Below are 9,392 nucleotides of genomic sequence, written 5' to 3'. Positions count from 1 at the left end.
GCCCAAATGGCCACTCATTTAAAAAGATGTTTGATTAAATCAACAAAAGATTTTTGAGACTGGAGCTGACAGTCTGTTCAGATCGGGCACCAGTTTGACATGTCAAATAATTTCTTCAAGAATCTCTCCGGGAAACTGGGAAAATTTGTGGTTCTGTTTAAGGCTTACATTAACAACATGTTTCTACCTTCTTGTCCTCAGTTTCAGCTTCTTCCCTGGACCCTGATCTGAAGAATGGAGTTGCTAAAATCCAGATGAACGTGTCCGTTTCAACAGTCCCACGTCGTCTGCCTCCTTCCAAGTTCAGACTGAAAAGTCCGCATGATCCCACTCCCTCCTCTTTTGATAGCAAGCTATGGGTTAAATGGCGGGGTTATCTCCCCAATGGAGCCGTTTCCATTTATAATGCCTACTCTGAGCGCACCGACTATGTCTGCAAAGTTAGATGCCGTTCTGGCTTTTACAACCCCAGCATCGGTCCTTACTGCCACTACCCCGATAAAAAAAAAGAGTATCGTTCCTCCTCATTTCAAATCCTTTTGAATGAAGGTATTTTGGAGATCTTTGAGTGGAAGGAAGATTCATATGGTTCTGTGCCAAAGAATTCAATCAGAACCTGCTCCAGTGAAGAAATCTATGTAGGGAAGAACGAGTACGGTCTGGGGATGGTGTATCCAAAAGATGGCTGCTTTTACCTTCCCTGGGAAGGTAGTGAGTATTGGTATAAGAAGAGCTATGAGGTTCTGACCAACATGATGACTGAAAAAGAAATCATCTCTGATTTCAAGTATAGCACAGACCAAGCCTCCAAAAACCATACAAACCTCTACTGCTATCAATAATGCCCTCAGTCCTGTGACAAAAAAGGTGACCTTGACTCACACAACGAAAGATGAGAGACGTTGGGACATCAGCTCCTCCATCAGAATTGGTGGAAAAAAGTCCATCAGGACGGGTATTCCTGGCATTGTAGATGGAAATATTGAACTCAGCGCTGAGACGACCCATACGTTCTCAGGAGGAAATACCTGGATAGAGGAAGTCTCCCACTCTGTCACTTTGGAGCTAAATGTGCCACCAAACCACAGCTGCCAGGTCAAAATGGTTGGTTATCGGTACAAAATGGACATTCCTTACTCCGCCCGCCTCAGTCGCACATATGAGGATGGAGAAACCAGATCTGTTACCATCACTGGAACGTATCATGGAGTCCAAACCGGGGAGGTTATGTCAGAGGTGAAACCATGTAAACCTATACCTGATTCCAAGCCGTTTCCTGAAATGAGATAAGATATCTGCAATGATAGAAAACTGCAAAAAGTAAAGTTAGTTCCAATTTATCCGCTATTTCTCAAAGCGCCTCAGCTTCATTTATGCTTTTTCATTCCTGTTCTTCATGGATGTAATCAGTAGGGGTGTAAGGGAGCGTGTATCGGTGTGGAGTATTACCGGTACAGGCATTTTGGTTCGCCGTGCACAAATTCATAGCAGATCATTACTGGGCTTGGCTTTAAAAATCAATGCCAGAATAAAACAGAATATGACAACTTCGACTATTTTAGTTATTTCATTGTTTGATGATTTTATTAATTGATAAAATGGAGCCAGTTAATTCAGTTCATCATCATCATCATCATCATTACCCCTTTTTTAAAGACAACAATAAAAAAAGAATACAAATGAAATCAATCAAAATAGTCACAAATTTTACAAAATGTTAAAATGCATATTATTCCATAATCTAGACTTAACCCTAACTGAGTTTAGTGCAAGGTTGGTCAGCACTAGGAAGATGTTATTTGTAGTCAGTTAATCCGAACGTGCAGCTGTACATAAGGTTCCTTAATACAGCATAAAAAGTAGAAACACCAACACCAGCAAATAACTGACTTAATAATCACATTATTGTCAAGAAATCTTAAAATTCATCTTAAACTTTCAGATAATGAAAAAAAATATTGGAACATCCCCAACTAAGACTTAAAACTGGGGTATGTGCAGAACCTTTTTTGTGGACGATTACACCCCTACTAATCATCTGTTAATCATTTTTAAATACTTGTGTACAGATAAATGACTGGACTTCTTAAGGTTTTATCTAAAAGTCTATAACATAATTACTTGAGTTTTTTATGTGTCTGATGAAGAACAAACATTTTTTATTGATAATCATAGGATTTAAAGTTAATCCAGATCCAGTCAGTTACCTGTTTATCAATGTACATTCTATGCAATTTAAAACTTCTTCTTTGTTTTTAATTAAGCTTGTAAGCAATAGAAATAAAGATCATGCATTGTGGCAGAACAACATGACTCTCATTCTTTAAATGTTGCAGAAAATCACGTTGCCTTAAAAAGACACTTTTTTAAACACTTCTCATTCATGTATTCACAATAACCATTCTTATTATGAGATTTAAACAAATAATTAAATTTTAAAGCAAATTGATCAGTTTGACTGTTGAGTTATTTTGTTAGCAGTTTATCACACAAATTCTTTTTTTCAGAATCTTGAATATGTCAGAGAGCTTTAGGATGTATTTATGTCATATTTGGCTGATAGATTTCCGGTTGAGGAGTCTTACTCACCAACAGTGGCAACAGGAGTTAGTAAATTGGTCCTGGAAATGGTCAGTTGCCGGTTCAATCCCTGGCTTGGACTGTCTCAGTTATTGTGTCCTTAGGAAAGACACTTGTTCCAAATTGTCAACAGCAGGCGGTGGTCAGAGAGTCCGGTGGCGCCAATCTATGGTGGCCTCGCCTCTGTCAGTCTGCCCCAGGGCAGCTGTGGCTACTAACACAGCTCACCACCGTTAGGGTGTGAATGTATGAATAAGTGAATCTAGAGTAGTGCTTTGGGGTCATGGGATTTGATAAAGCACTATGCAAGCCATTTACCATAGTTTGTAGAGGAGAAACACAAACAAGGATTCCAGTTCAGTGATTTAAGAGCCGGTGTCATGTGATCCAGTTGCCTGGTGCTGGTCAGGACTCTGGCAGCAGCCCTTTGGATCAGGTGCAGATGATCCAAAATGTGAAAAAGAGACAAAATGGCGGCTTTCATCCAAAATGACTTACTTCCTGTTTGGTTTCAGCAATCACTCCAAGAGACTCTTTTGTATGGCAGGGGAAGTTGCATGCGTGTACAAAATTTCATTATCCTTGGATAAAGCATGGCTTGGGGCTAATTCTTTTAGCTGCAGCTAGGGGGTGCTGTGGGGAATTATTAAGCAGCAGGACTAACATGAAGCACATTGATTCTGGTGCAGATCCAATGTTCTATGTGGAAATTAGAGCCAAGCATACGGTCACACTTCGCCTCACAGCCTCCCCCATGGCTATACCCTCCATTAACAACTGTCTGTGCTCTAAATTAGGGGTTCACAAACTTTTTTTTGCCGCTCACCCCCTTCAGTGTCAACCCCCCTCCCCCCCCCCAAACAAAAAAGAAAAAAAAAAGAAAAAAATTCTGTTGCAGTTACATCAATTCAACCATCATAACAAAAATTGAGGGAATAAAATTGGAACATCATTTGAATTAAACTGCAGTAAAGTTGCAAAATCCACAGCATCCTGAGGATTTTCTGGTGCATCAGTGGCTCAGCCTGGAGTTGGAGAAAGAAAGAGACGCTCACATCAGCCACACCCCTATGGCAAGCCGTAAAGGCCAATACTCGCCCGTACAATAACGCGCGGTTCCAACCCGTATTTTACGCGAGCGTGCCTTTTTTACGTCACCGCGCGTTTCCAGCCAGAACGCGCGGTGACGTAAAAAACGCGCGGTGGCGTTAATAACGTTTGGTGGCGTTTTTTGCATATTATATTATCAGGAGGTTGTCTTTTATGTGCTCAGCCACTAGATTTAAAGGTGTTTTACCCAATAAGAACACTGTAGCACCAGGCACAACCAGGAGGTCCCTGATCGTTGGGGAAAGGCAGAAAGAAGATGCACCTTCCTTTCTGATACTGTCTAAATCCTGCTTAGTTCAATAATAAAGTCTGATATTACACAAAACTCACTCTGTTTGTTCACCCTACTTATGCCCTTGGTGCAGAAGATAAATGAAATCTTTAACAGAAATATTATTATTAATTCTGAAAATATTATCATGTGAATAAAAATACAAAGCATACAGAAAATGCAGCTTTATTAAGTGACCGGGTTTATTTTATTTAGCTTTTAATTTATTTTCAACATTTAGTTCTACTACTTAGTTTGTGCTTTGGTAGTTTCATGTTTAAAATGACAAAAGAATATATGAAAACGCTTATGGTCGTCAAGCTGTAGTTACTCTCATATGACAACAGATGGCAGTGAAAGCCCAAATTCATGAGATTAAATGTTTGAAGTCAATTTTTAAACGTCTGTCTACACTTTCTTGTGATTAGAATCATCAGTGGCCGGTCTAAACATATTACATTTCCAAGAATGCAAAGTGAAGTGTAGAACAAGACTTTTTAAAATAAACTGATTTTCATGTCAATACATTTTATTTATTTATTAAATTTGCTGTTTTGATTTTAGTTTCCACAAAGAAAATGTTTATTTACACACTTCTTTATGGTGTGGGGAAAAACACTGTCAAACCACTATTACAGATTTCAGCTCGCACACCCCCTAGTGGCACCACAGTTTGGGAATCCCTGCAAGGAGGTGAGACCAACATGTTTTCTGACACAGATTCAGGTTATTGAAGTCCAAAAGGTCAGAGAGGGACCTTTCCAAGTTAAAAAAAAGTTACTTTCTGTTCTCAGGGGGTATCGATTTCATGAAGTCATCATTTGACCAAATAGGATTGTTAGTCACCTGAGATGGATCAATCCTACCAAATATAGCCCCAGAATTTAAAGCCCCAGGATTGGGATTCCTGGGGTAAATGAAAACCTGGGGCTTTTAAGTAGCCGTGTTTCCACTTCAAGGGATCATTTATTTAAAGCAAAACCGTGTAACTTTTAGCCGCTAGGGGCACTGGACCTGTAACTATCAGGGTCATTATCTTGCTGGAAGACCCAGGAAAACCTTGCTGGAAAAGTTTTTTTACACTGGGCAAGACATTTTGCTCTAGAATTTCTTGATAATCTTCTGATTTCATGATGCCTGTGACACGGTCAAGGCCTCCGGTACCAGATGCCGCAAAGCAGCCCAACAGCATTATGGATCCTCCACCATGCTTGATTGTTGGTATGGTGTTCTTTTCTTTAAAGGCTTCATTGTGCCATCTGTAAACATACTGTTGGTGTGAATTACCGAAAAGCTCCACTTTTGTTTCATCTGTCCATAAAATGTTGTCCCAGAAGGCTTGAGGTTTGTCCAGGTTCTCTTTTGCGAAGATCAGTCGTTCTTTTTTTATTACTTTTCTTTAGAAATGGGGTCTTCCTTGGCCTCAGCCCATAAAGCCCCACTTTGTTTAGTGTGCTGCGTACGGTACTTGCTGAAACAATCACACCAGACTGCTCCAGGTTGGTCTTTAGGTCTTTAGATGTTTGACGTGGTGTTTTTTCCACCATTCGCGCCAACCGTCGAAGACTTCTGTCATCAATTTTTTTCTTCCCCCCACGTCCAGGGAGGTTCTTGACATTTCCATGCCTGGAAAACTTCTTAATAACATTACGTACCGTTGAAACAGGGATACCAAGGTCTTTGGAGATGGCTTTATACCCTTTGGAGTTCTTGTGCTTACAAATAATAGCATTTCCAGTGTCCTCAGACAGTTCCTTTGTCTTTACCATTGTCCGTGAAGATGGACTAACAGGTGGCTTTTAAAGCACCAACACGATCATTCATTGGTTAATTCATGTCACATGTGTGGAGGCAGTTCATCACAAGTGATCTTCATTTGTGATTTGCAACAGGTGAGCCGAATTGTGTTTTGATACTGATTTGCAGCAAAGGGTGCCAATACCATTTGCATGGTAAACATTGTGTTTTTCTTTGTTTACCTCATAATGATTATCTTTTTAAATGTTTTTTTTTTATCATTTGGTGTTTTGCATCAAGCACAAGCTATCAGCAGTAATGTTTTTTCACGTGATGAATTTCCTTCAGGAAATATTCCACTATATGTACTTAAACTTCAGGGGTGCCAATAATGGTGAGCAGGACTGTATAAGAAATCGGAAATGTTGGGAAACTTCAACAGTGTGGAGGCAGGGAAAGACCTAAAACATGCAGGACAGTAGGTGCTAGGGAACATGGTTGAAGACCTTTGCTTTTTTTTCAGTGTCCTGTCTGGCAATGTGGCAATTAAATTGTTGTCTTAATGCCAAAAGGAGCCCAACAGATTTTACTTTCACAAGTGTAGCAGTACGGCTTTCACCATAGTGCTCTGGTTGTTTTATGCATGTAAATAGTTTTATTTATAATTCACGCAGGGAGTATTTTATATTATATGGACACTGCAATGACAAAGTAGAAGAGGAAAAGAAAAACAAGAAAAAAAAGGAGAGAAGGTGATAAAAAGATGATGAAAGAGGAGATAAAAGGAGAGAATGATAAAACGTCTTTAGTCTGCTTCATCACCTGCAAAGAGAGATGTAAAAAGAACAGCACAACCAACGGATTTAGTATTACAGATACAATAAAGTAACACATTAATATCATCGCTGAAGTATATGTAGTATTATTTAATCTGACATGTATAATGTGGTAGCTGAAGATAAAAATATGGGCTTTCTGTATGGAAGTGAATCTCTAAGTACCTGGAACCCAGCACCTGTTTGTGAGAGTGAATTTGTATCTGTGAGGTTTATTCCATGTGAAAAATGCTCAGTTGTGGTTGTGAAGAGCCAAAGACCCGTCACCCCCCAGAGCACCGAGGCAAGTGTTGGGGGACCCAAAACCCCAGATGCCCAAAGGGTCCCCCAAAGTGAAAGTGCCCAAGAGGGGCCAACACACGGAATCTGCCCCCCCACCAAGGGAAGAGGAGAGGCGACCCCAACGAAATCTCCCCGTACACACATTCGCATGTACCCCTCACATCCAATAATCCCAGGTCCGGGCACCAGCACCCCAAAGGGGGTACCAGGCACCCAGACCTGGTAGGTAAACCCTGAAATCAAGATGGGAGGGGGGGAGGGGTGGTGGTGGCACCACCACAATCCAACCTACTTTGCTTTCAACGTTAAAACAAGCAAACTTATTCTTTTATTCAAGAAAGCAAAGTCAAGGAGTCATCAGAGCTGTCAAAATGTCACAAAGATCTGTAAAAAAGGGGCATGTGAAATGGTTGTGGGGAATCTTCCCTACGGAACGAAGATGTAACAGTTTTTGATTCAAAAACAAGATAAAGGATATAGAATCAAGGTATCAAGCATGTATTGCAGAGTCTTAAGTTCCCGTCACTGTTTCTACACGTCACACATCTGAAAAAAAAAAAAACATTGTTTCACTTCGTTGCAAAAAGATTTTGATCTTGAGGTTTTAAAGAAATGCACTTCGACAACATGTGTGCATTAAACAAGTGCAAAGCAACCACTTGCCCAAAATTTTATAGGCGGTAAAGATTGCAAAAATGGCGACGGTTTTGTAATTTTTGCCGTCACAGTTATGAAACAGAGGCACAAGTTGATGGCATAACCCGTAGTATCCCAATTCTCAAATTTTGCACACTTGTGACCTGCACACTTGAACCTTTAAGTGCACTTCCTCTAGGTGCCCACTTTATAGAGGGAAGTAGGATGTAGTGTGTGTAGTAAGACAAGGCCTCAGGTTGTGCACTGCTTCAGAGGAAAAATAAAAGTAACTCATAACTGGGCACTAGAGGGAAGTAAAGGAACATTATACAAACAAAGGCTTTTCAATTCTGCTGCTCCCCTCAGGAGTTTTATGGTGTGCCCATAGAGGTTTTCACAGATTATTTCTGATTTCATTTTATTTACAAAGAAGTCAATTGCGGGCTGTTTTGCAATCTGCTGCCAATTGAATAGCCCAGGGTTTTTCAGTTGTAGGATGAAGGGTGGAAAGGGCTTTCAATCCTTCATCCTATGATGCCACAGCATGTATTTTACCACTTTTAGTTGTTACATGATTACAGTTTATATTGCAAGGCTCTCCGAGTATTGTAATGGACTTGTAAAAGACTTCTGTCTTGAGTTCCCATCGCTGTTTCTACACGTCACACATCTGAAAAGAGGAACCGTGTTTAATCTCCTTGAAGTGAGAATTAGATCTTGAGGTTTTGAAGAAATGTACATTTGTGAACTGAACAAATGCAAAGCAATCGCCGGCCTACGAATCAATCAGCTTTGTTCAAAATATCCATACAGCTAATCACGTTTGTGGTCATACTTTGGACCTTTGGAACAGGCCCCAGGTTGTCACGTCGAAGAATTTTGTTAAAATTTCTGTTCATCAATGAAAACTGTAAAAATAAACAGTTCTGTTTATGGCTTTTGTGAAAAACATGTACCTACATTCAGGTTTTACGTTTCATTTTTTTCACTGGACCCAAAGCTGCTAAAATCTAAAGGAATGTATCGATCGTGACAGTCCAACATGCAAAAGCTTCCCTCCAAGTTCAGACTGCAAAAGCTGCTTGATCCCATTTCCCCCATTGTTGATAGCAAGCAATGGATAAAATGGCACAATTGACCCCTTAATGGAGACGTTTCCATTTGCCACAAGTATGCTTAGCATAAGGGAAACAAGATTGTGGCCATAAACTTGGAATCTGGCAGGAAAACACTTGACATCTATCTGCTCAAGGCTTTCAATAATCTGCCTGCTGAAGTTCATTGTCTATAAGCCGATGAACAGGTGAAAGAAATTCACATGCATAGCTACAGAATCATGTCCACATGTTGGGGATATCCTGTTTAAAATCAATGGTGCGGTCCGGATACAGGGGACCAAAACAGTGGCCGATGCTCTTTCACACATGTAAAGCTCCTGTCCTGAAGGTCCGGTGTCCTGGAAGTTTTACACGTGTCCCTGGTCCAACACACCTATGGAGGACCAAGTCTTCCATAATAAAAAATAAATACAGAAATAAATAAATGTTCAATAAATAAATATGCATACAATTATGTGCCACCAAAAATATAATAAACAGATAAATGTAGGTAGAAAATAAATTATACAGTAAGACAAAATGTATATATCTCCTTTAATTAGCCACTTTATTTATTAATTACTTATTTTTTTAAGTATTTATTTATGTGCATGTTATAATATTTTTGTCTGTTTTATTCTTTCTTTGTATTTTTTTGCCCTATTTATTTCTCCGATGCTATTTATTTCTGCCTGTACTTTTTACATTTCTGTTTGTTGTTTTTACATTTCTGTCTGTCCTTTTTACATTTCTGTTTGTTGTTTTTACATTTCTGTCTGTCCTTTTTACATTTCTGTTTCTCGTTTTTACATTTCTGTCTGTCCTTTTTACATTTCTGCCTGT

At 39.6% G+C, this 9,392-nt stretch overlaps 1 pseudogene; it reads left to right on the top strand.

The window, feature by feature from the left end:
- The window catches only part of LOC118564905, a 60,052-nt pseudogene extending 57,767 nt beyond the window's left edge, over positions 1 to 2,285 (top strand).
- Positions 2,286 to 9,392: the final 7,107 nt, after the last annotated feature.

Source organism: Fundulus heteroclitus, chromosome 12, assembly GCF_011125445.2.
Source record: "Fundulus heteroclitus isolate FHET01 chromosome 12, MU-UCD_Fhet_4.1, whole genome shotgun sequence".
Lineage (NCBI taxonomy): Eukaryota > Metazoa > Chordata > Actinopteri > Cyprinodontiformes > Fundulidae > Fundulus > Fundulus heteroclitus.
This window is presented reverse-complemented; position numbering and strand designations above follow the sequence as displayed.